The sequence below is a fragment of the Ursus arctos genome, unplaced genomic scaffold (assembly GCF_023065955.2).
Source record: "Ursus arctos isolate Adak ecotype North America unplaced genomic scaffold, UrsArc2.0 scaffold_12, whole genome shotgun sequence".
Lineage (NCBI taxonomy): Eukaryota > Metazoa > Chordata > Mammalia > Carnivora > Ursidae > Ursus > Ursus arctos.
In genome coordinates, this window is record NW_026622786.1 from 20091508 (window position 1) to 20101979 (window position 10472).

The 10472-nt window shown below is 36.8% G+C and overlaps 1 pseudogene; it reads right to left on the minus strand.

Annotated features, from left to right (window-relative positions):
• Positions 1–2629: 2629 nt before the first annotated feature.
• On the minus strand, positions 2630–4532 carry LOC113244891 (T-complex protein 1 subunit zeta-like; annotated as a pseudogene).
• Positions 4533–10472: the final 5940 nt, after the last annotated feature.

The following is a 10472-nucleotide window of genomic DNA, read 5'->3' on the forward strand; positions in this document are numbered from 1 at the left end:
ATTGTGAAGCAAGTTACATTTCACTGCAGTTGTATAAATCTGAAGTATATTGTGATAAATTGAGATGTATGCTATAATCCATAGATCAACTACTAAGAAATAATTCTAAAAACATATAGCTGAAAAGAAGACAGTATATACTTGGCTAATATTAGTTCAGGTGCTCCATTTGACCTAGGGTATGGTTCAATGACTTTGACTAACATGACTAGTTATCCACCAAAATTCCTTTTTTAGTTTTACCGTATATAAAATTAGAGCCGAAGAATAGCTAAGTAGCTGAGGACACTATTTTTTGGCTTCTCTTTTCTGTTAGATGTGGCCATATGACTAATTTTTGTCAGTGGACCATATACAGAAAGCCCTAGTGTCTTAAGAAATAGATGTAATTCCTCCATGCTCTCTTATCCCATTATACCCATTTCCAATAAGCTTTAGGGGTTGGTAGAATCACACCACATGGGAAATATCATGAATCTCCAAATCCCTACCTAGAGGAGAACTTTCCACCATCCTGGAACACCTACCCTTAACCCATATGTAAGCGACAAATGCAGTTCTGCTATATTGGAACTATTCAAATTTTTATATTTTTTTATAGCAGTCGAGCAGGCCTAATTGACACTGTTCCTGAATAGTCTCAACAGATCCTAGTCGATGGCAAAGAATTTAATTTTATAAGGAAAAAGGAATGCTGGCTGTGGGGGTGTCCACATTCTAGATATTTAAATATTGTGCTAAGTAATTTATATGTATGTTACACATAATTACAAGTATTTTATTGAAATTATTTGCATTCATCATCATATGCCAATTCCGTAAGGTGGTTATTATCATCTCATCTGTTGAGAAGAGAAAGAAGCTAAAAACAGCTAAGTATATTGAATATTGTGTTTTAACCGAAATCTTTTTAGCTCTAAAAGCAGTTTTAACCACTCTTTCACCCACTATAAACTAAATTGCTTTGGCTAATTTGTAAGATTCTGGTTTTAGTGTTAACTGACTCTAAAAGTAATTGTTTTTGATATTTTATTTCACTCATTCTATACAATGCCTTTCAAAAGACAACTTTAATTATATTAAAATGACCTAAAACTTCACTCTCATAGCAATTCAGTTTTTTCTAATACATTTAATTCTTTCTTTAAAACCTATCCATTTTATTAAAAACCAGCTATTAGGACTAAAAAAAGAAAAATTGGGGGATAATATTTCCTTTGAATTTGCCTGGCAGAATTTCATTCAGTTTGAGCTATCAGAAACTATACTTTGTGCTAAGTTATATCTGAATCTAGGCTCCCCGAAGCTTTTTACTGTAGTTTGATTAACACTCTGTGATCCCAGAAATGCAATGCTGTGACCCGGACCAGCCCGAATCATGAGAATTGTAATGACTGCCTACCTAAGTTAGTTCCTCTATGTCTGTCTTTTAAATATACTTAGGCCGTGTCACCGTGGAAGAAAGAGAAATTTACAGGTCACCTGTGACCCCTCACTTCCTCTTATGTCCCACATATACCTCCCCCTTCCCCCCCAAGAAACCCTGCTGGTTCTACTTTCAAAGTGCATCCGCACCTGACCACCTTCCCATCCTGCACTGTGGGCACTCCACAGGCGCCCCTTTCACCCCTCCCTCTGCTGAGGCAGTGGCTTTCTCACTGCTCTCCCGCTCCATCCCTGCCCTTCTGCTGTGTATTCTCAACATCGCAGTCAGAGCTGTCCTTTCAAAATAGGAACCGAAACAATCCACATCTTCCCCACCAATCCCACCCATGGTTCTGGCTAATTCACTCACAGTATAATTAAAAGTTCTGAAATAGCTTTATTGGCCCTACATAATTAGCCCCACCTTTTCATCTCCTATTATTCTCCTCCTTGCTTTTGGCAAACCATGCTTAAAGTGACCCCTTCCTGCCTTGGATCCTTCCCCTTGTCACTGACTCTGTTTCAGATGTCCTCCCCCAGTTTTTTGCAATGCTTGCTCTCTCCGCTTCAAGTCTTGACTCAAATGTCATAGGCTCACTAAAGCCTACTGTACTAATTTGCATAAAATTCAACCTACATTCAAGGGACTCCCTCCACTGCTGAAACACCTAATTCTGCTCTGTGTTTTCTTTTCTTCTGTAGCATTTCCTACTGTTATATTATTCACTTAAAATAAGTTATAATGAATAAAATGATTTTATATTTATACCTATGTATTTAATTTTACATATTACCATAATATATGTAATTTGTATATGTAATATATATTTACATATATAAATACTATAAAATATAAGCTCCATAAGGACAGAAGTGTTTGTTTCATTTATTTATTTTTGTTCGTTTGTTGCTTGTTTTTCAAGGAACGTTTAATAAGAAGGTAGATAAAATACACTTATCTAACATGATACTTTTATATCGTTGAAGATAAAGCAAATCATCCCGTTCGTTGGGTAAAAACAGGCTACTTAATGTGTGTACACTGCAGTACAATTTTAAAAATACTGTAATTATAATTGCGGAACTTCAGAATGTGACTGTCAGTGTTCTCTCTTTTTTTTTTTTTTTTTTCGTATGGAAAAAGAAAATTCCTTTGAAAATTACTAGAAGCTTGGACAAAAATTCCGCAGCTATATTCTTAGGATCACTCTGTAGAGTCTTCATGATTCAGATGACACAAGGGAAGCTTCAATTTAACTTTTAGAGAAGACATTCCAGCTCGTGTGGTCTCATCAACTAGGACCATATGGGTGGCAATCATAACAAGGAGTGAAGGAACTATTCCTTGACACAATAATTATCCCACATGCTGACTTCTGCGGCTATGGCTGGTTCACTGCATTCAAGTCCACACCCACAAACTGACCTGATTCTGAAAGTTCTGCTTGAATTTTAGCATTTCCTGAAGGTCAAAACCAGAGCTCTGAGCAAGAACTGAGGCTCAAGCATCAGCAAGTGCTTGAACTCCGAGTTGGGCCCCGCCCTTTACACAGGGCTTATAGTTAATCAAGGCTTCCCCACTACCTCCCCCGCTGCCCCAGCTCCTGGAACTACACAGCCATCATCAGTAACATTTTTAACAGTTTGCAAGCCATTTCTTATTGCATCTTTTTAAAAAAAGATTTATTTATTTATTTTAGAGAGAGAGTGAGTGAGTGAGTGAGCAGGGGGAGGGGCAGGCAGAGGGAGAGAGAGAATCCCGAAGCAGACTTCCCACTGAGCATAGAGCTAGACCCTGGGCTTGATCTCAGGACCCTGAGATCATGACCTGAGCCGAAATCAAGAGCCAGACTCTTAACCAACTGAGCCAGCCAGGCGCCCCTCTTATTGCAGCTTTGATGTGAGCGAGTGTATGCTTATTTGGTGCTTTGACCGATAATGTGACAGAGTGAGGATTGTTACGTTTCTCAATAAATATGAATTTCTCTTCTCCCAACGTATGCTCATAAACAAGTCCTGCATGTCCCAAAATATCAAGATTTGGGTCATCAGAAGTATTTAAAGCTACCCCACCACAAGCAAGAGTCAGCCTTTCCATATTTTTTTCCTTTAGCTCTACTCAGGGCTGCTATGCTTTCTTTGGTGAGAGCATTTACGGAAAAGGGGTCAATTCCCTTTTCATTAATAACAACAAATCCTTTATCTGAATCACCACAGACTTTCATTTTCAGTTCTATTATTTTTTTTTAACTTTATCTTCAAAGAATTTACTTTCAGCTTTTAGGAGTTTCTCTCTTCTGTACACTCTTGTAAAAAAAGCCAGAATTCACTTCCGGCTTTTTCATATTCTAATGACACATTGCATGTGAGGACCTACGCATCTTCTTCTACTCTCTCTCTCTCTTTTTTTTTTTCCTGTATCAGGATGTTGTGCCCCATGGTCCAAAACAAGACCTCTGATGAAGTTTATATCAGTTTTCATCTCCATGATTTCAACCACAAAGAGGTCAGGAGATTCATCTTGTGTTTTAATGGCAAAAATAGAATCCACTGCAGCCTCTGTGAAGACATTGGCAAAAACAAAGAAACAAACAAAAACAAACAAACAAACACATCAGCAAGTTCAGCACGCACTTTAGTATGAAGAAATGTTCTGACCACATCTATAAGTACTTCCCTGTCCATTGCTTTGCTTACTTTGACTTGTTCCAAAAACTGAAGGGCTTTTTGTTTGCAGCCTCAAATCCTTCTGTTATTATTCTGGGATGAAGACCTTCAGGAATGTAAAGAGCCTGTTTCAGCAGCTCTCCAATGATTAGGATGTTGGAAGTGGTACCATCACCAGTTATGCCACATTGGGCTGTTGTTATTTGGGTTTATAAGGTAGCTGTTGGGTGTTGAATTTGCATTTCAGGAAGCAGCACATTGCCATCTTTAGTTAGCTGGATGTCTCCAGCACCACAGACAAACATCTTCATGATGTCCTTAGGCCCCAAGTTGGTCCTCAGCAGGTCCTACGGCTTCTGGGCTGCACTGGTGTTGACTGCCCGTGCTGCCTGGACTTGAGCCACCTTGGCCTTGGGGTTCAAGATCTTAACATCCTCCATTGCTAACCAGCACAGGAAAAGCTATTGCTTTTTTTTTTTTTTTTAAATGAAAAGAGTGCCTAGTACAGAATTGACTCTCAATACCTATTTGATAAAGAATGGATCTGGTCATTTAATTAAATAATAAGTGTGTGCTCTCAAGTGGTATTGGAAGGCTTAATGCCATTTTTTTTGGTAATTGCTTTTGATTTACTTGAAGAAGGTTCTATAATAGCATTTTAATACAACAGCTTCTCATTCTACAGGGAGATGTTGCCCACATATTCACCACTCTGAGTGAATAATAATTTAATCTGAACATTCGTGGTCCTGAAAATGTTTAGTGTTTCTTTCTTTTTTTTTTTTTAAGATTTTATGTATTTACTTGACAGAGAGAGAGACAGCCAGTGAGAGAGGGAACACAAGCAGGGGGAGTGGGAGAGGAAGAAGCAGACCCCCAGTGGAACAGGGAGCCCGATGCGGAGCTCGATCCCAAGACTCTGGGATCACGCCCTGAGCCGAAGGCAGATGCTTAACGACTGAGCCACCCAGGCACCCCATGTTTAGTGTTTCATAGGGAAAAAAAGGAAATCAACTTTACTCAAAAGCTTTAAATTTACTATAATTGAATATTAAGCACTTACACATACATTGTTATACATTCTTATAAAAACTATATAATATAGTTTTTAAAATTAAGTTTTGAATACAATTGACCCAAGGACACATAGCTGAAATCTTTCTGAAACTTCTAAGATTCTGAACTCTTTGCTCTTCCCACAACTCCTTCAAGTAAGATAAAAGGAAAGTAAAATTCCCATCTAAAGTAAGTTTGTCAGACTTCCATGGCATAAAAAAGTATAAAGTAAAATTTTGGAATATGATAGTAACAATATTATAGTATTAAGTATTTTAAGTATATAAAAAAGATGAATATTCACAGAATAAGAAACCTCAAATACTACTTTAGAAAACAAGTTAGTTAAAATGTTCGAGTCATATTCTCATTTCTTTTTGCAATATCTAGCCTCAACAGGATATCCTCCACAACAGAGTGAGCTTTGAAGTTCACAAAATTTGATTCAACATTGGCATATCGACCTGACTTCAAAGGGATTTACACTGCTGAAGAATTTCACTGAGTTCAAGAAAGAAAGGAGAATCTCAACTTCCTGTGAAATCTAACTTCAGAGTACCTGGTACCTTCAACAAAATTAGATATATCTGGGTATCAGAAACAAAGATTTGAAAGTACAGTTTAATTCATACAGAATATCTCTTTTTAATTTACTGTTTGGTGACTATTTATTGTGATGTGACCATAGGAAAACTGAAAGTTGCAAATTTAGTATTTCAGAGATAAAGCTTTGGTGAAGCACATATTTAATTCCAAGTAAGAAACAACATTGACATAAACTTATTTTCCCTATCCATTCATATGTGTAGCACTGGTCTACCAACCTCATTTTTACCTTTCCCGCAAAGGCTTATCTTGCTCTTTTCTCTTTTTTGTGGTCATGGGTTCCCCAGACCCCCAACTGCGACCACCCTTCCTTCCCCCCACCCTACTTCATTGTAACATTGTTAAAATTTGCAACTATGGAGGTGTTACTTATCCTAAGAGGCCCACTCAGATTTTCCCCATTTTACAGTGTTTCTTGTTATTTCCAAAACTATATATTTTAGCATCTAAATATTCAACTGTATGAAAGACTCTAATTCATTTGTATTTCGCAATTGATCCTTGTCTCTGAATCTAGTAAAGAAAAGAATTATTTCATTGTTTCCAGTCAAACTGTTAGATTGGATCTTTACGACCCCCGACCCCCCACATCATAGGTAACATATATACAAGGTTAGCAGAAAGTGATGATTAAAGTTACAGTTACTAAGTAAGGCCATTTTCTTGAACAATAAATACTTTGCCATTAATAACAGCACCTATTCTTTATTTTATACAGAATAATTCCATATGCATTATCGCCTTTAACTCTCATAACAATCCTATTGATTTTCAGATTTTACATAAATGAGGTATTTTAAAAGTACTACTTTTGGAGAGATTGATATCTCTCCAGTAATAGAAATTTTAAAATTACATTTCATTCAGCTCTTTTTATAGGGGAGGCATTCTGCTAACCTATAAGGAAAATGCTATAATTATCTCTATTTTGTTAATAAGGGCATTAAGATTTAAAGAGATTAAATCAGTCGCCCATGCTTACAGAGTCAGAGTCAATATTCAGCTCCAGGTCTTCTCCCTCCTGAGCAAAAGCTCTTAACCATTATGCTTATTAGAATTTAGAACTGAAGGTACCTTAGAATTCATTTAGTCCAAACTTCTCATCTTAGAGATGAAAAAATTGAGGAAAAAATAGTTTTCTGCCCAAGTCTGTAAAGCTCGTAGAGAAAAATCATCCTTCAAGCCTCTGTACTTCACCTTCACCACCTTAGCCTGCAATGGTTCCTCCCTACTATCAACCTTAGGAGAAGTCATGGTCTACACCTCTTTTCAAGGGTCAGAACCTGCTGGATGCTAGTGTCTGGCACCTCACTAATTCACCTTCACCGGAAGTGAAACTCCAGATCTTCTTTTGACGCTAGACAATGGGGTTAACATGGGTCTTAGAAATAGTTATTAGTGGGTTTACTTTTGATCCTTATTTGGGGAGGAACAAACCTACTAGGTATACTTCTTCATCTCTTTTAATGAAGGATGGATATATTACTGAGTGTTCTCCAAAGAAACAGAACTTATAAGCTGTATATATAAGCTTATTATAGGAATTGGCTTATTCAATCATGAGGACCAAGAGGTCCCACAGTCCCCAGCCTACAAATTGGAGAACCAGGAGAGTCAGTAGCTGTAATTCAGTCTGAGTCTGTCTGAAGGCCTGAGAACCAGGGGAGCCCACGGCGTAAGTTCCAATCTGTGTCCAAAGGCCTGAAAACTAGAAGCACGAATGTCCCAGGGAAGAAGGATATGGATATCTCAGCTCAAAAGAGAGGCAATTTGCCCTTTCCTTACCTGTTTGTTCAATTCAGACCCTCAAAAAGTAGGGCGACACACATCCATATTGGGGAGGACCATCTACTTTACTCAGTTCACCAATTCAAAGCTAATCTCTCCCAGAAAATTTCTCAAAGGTACACACAGAAATAATGTTTTACTAGCTATCTGGGTATCCCTTAGCTAGGTCAAGTTGACACATAAAACCAGCCATCACAATGGGAAACTAAGGGAAGGTCTTCTATTCATTCTGGTCCTGGGTTCAGGCTTTGGTTAGGGAAAGAACACATTTTCTACAAGTGTATTCACAGTCCTGTTTTTCTTCCATAGTAGTTTCCAAGACTACTTAATTTCATGCTGCTCATAAAAACAACAACAACAACAACAAAACACAAAAACAAAAAAATGACAACAATAAAAAACTTATATAGCATTAACAACCTTAAACCTATTCAATAAAATGTAGAAATGGGAAGATTTAAAACATTTACTACATTTTCATTTGTGGTCGTTTTTTAAAAACAGTTTAAATGGTTTTATTGTGCCCTTTTGATGCTAAGGATACATAAGATGAAAAAAATATAGTTCCTGCACAGAATGGTTTAAACTACAGTAGAAGATGGGGCGCCTGGGTGACTCACTTGGTTCAGCATCTGACTCTTGACCTTGGCTCAGGTCATGATCTCGGGGTTCTGAGATTGAACCACTTGTGGGGCTCCACAATGATCATGGAGCCTGCTTAATATTCTCTTTCTCCCTCTCCTTCTGGCCCTCCCCGCCATGCACTCTAAATAAATAAATAAATAAATAAATAAATAAATAAATAAATAATAAATTGCAGTGGGAGACATGAATATATAAATAGAATGTTTCAGCATATTGTAGTAACTTAGTACTAAAAAATGGTATTTAGTTTTAGAATAAAGGACAGGATAAAGGACAAAATTAATATGTAATATTTTATTTTTAAGTAAAATATTGACCTCTAAAGAAAGTTATTAAAAGGATATTAATCAATTTATTGAAAAATAAAAGTAATATGGATATGTTTAAAAAAATAGAACATGGATTAATTAAGCAGCTCATATTAGAAAGTTTAGACTCCAAAATGCTGCTTCTTTAGATTTTTTTCATAAGGCAAGCTGTAGCAGAGATTCTTGGCTCTTTAGCAAACATCTTTCTTTTCCTACTGGGGATTTAGAAAGACTAAATATTCCTACCTTACTTCCAACTGGACTTCACAGTGACTGATTTCTCACCAATAGAACGTCAGTGGAAAGAATAAGCACCATTTCAAGGCATGACCATAAAACTTCCATGCGTAAACCCTATGTATTATCTCTCCTTCCAATTTGATTTAGATGAGCATAATGATCGGTGGAATAGGGAACCCACAGATGGAAGGACTTTGGTCCCTGGGTCCCTAAGTCACTGAATAGAAAAGAATCTCCCAATAATCAGGGTCATCTTTTTATGGCTTTTAAGTGAACAAGAAATAAGGTTCAATGATGGTTGGGTCATTATAATCTGGGGTTTATTCTATACATCAGATAACATTATCCTAATATGCCAGCACTTATTTTTTTAACTGAAATATAAACACAGCCCTTGCTATTTTGCCATATAAGGCTTAATTGAGCATGGTTTATAGAACCACAGAATTTTAAGGCACAGATTGTGGGGAATATTAGCCAGAGGACATTAGACAAAATTTAGTCCAACAGCCTCATTTTAGAGATGAGAAAATTGATCTAAATTACCTAGAGCAATCACAACCCTTTCTCTTTGTTCCCTCAGTTCCAGGGTTAATAACTTTCTACAATTGCTACCTTTCTTTTCTCTTTTCACCTTTTCAGTTATCTCATTAACAACTTTGTATCTGGTTAACAATCATTCGTATTGAATTTCCATTTTTCAAATAATTGGTACGGTTTCTGTCTCCTTTCTGGAGCCTGGTATGGATACAGATGGTCTTCCTCTCTTGGTGAAACAAAGATATGAAGCAAATTACACGTTATCCTGATTGTCTCTCCCGAAATTGTCTAGGAAGAAAGGTACAAATTTCAGTGGTCTCAAATGCTTCCTTCCACACTGGATCATGGGTGGGAATACATGGTACAGAGGCTGTTCCAGGATGGCTCTGACTCTTAATTAGCTTTGTTTAATGTCAAGACTTACATGGGTGCTTTAGTGTAGTTGAGAATGACTAATGCATGCTATTGTCATTATATGGTTAATTTAAACAAATTGTTTTTTTAAAACAATAGGTTAAAAAATGGAATTCTTGTGTTTTTCTATCTTTAACTCCCTTCTCTTAGAAATTGCTTAAAACTTTCAGCAAGGTGAACATAAAGAATTTCTCAATTCACTAAATCTTAATTTCTCATTTACATTGTCTAGATATTCTGGATTTCTTTTCTCAGCCCAATACTTTTCTCTACTGGCGAAGTAAGGTAAGCATTTCTATGCATTATGATCCTTATATTTAATGAAAAATTCTTAGCTCCATCTAAATGCTTGCTGAAAATAGAATCACGCTATTTATTTTCAGAAAGATTCATTCACTCTACATCCACTATAAGATATACTGCCCATGTCTTTTTATCCAGACATGACTTTTCTTCCTATATGATTGACCCTGCAGATTCATTATATGTCTATGTTCCTCCTACAGCTTCTTCTGATTTTCCTCCCACAGTGGGGACAACAGGAATCTTACCTTGCTTACTTTAAGATTAGAGGACTATCAGACTAGAAAGAGATTCAAACTCTTCCCCACACTATGAAAAACAGAGTCAATATTCCATTTCTTAAGTAAAATAATTAAGCATTTGCCTTTGATTATAGCCGCTCAGGTGTCTTACTGTTTAACTGTTGCATTTCCAGACGTTTTCTTCCCTTCCCAGTAGCCTTATCCATTTTGTGCTTGCCACACACCTGGGATACATTCT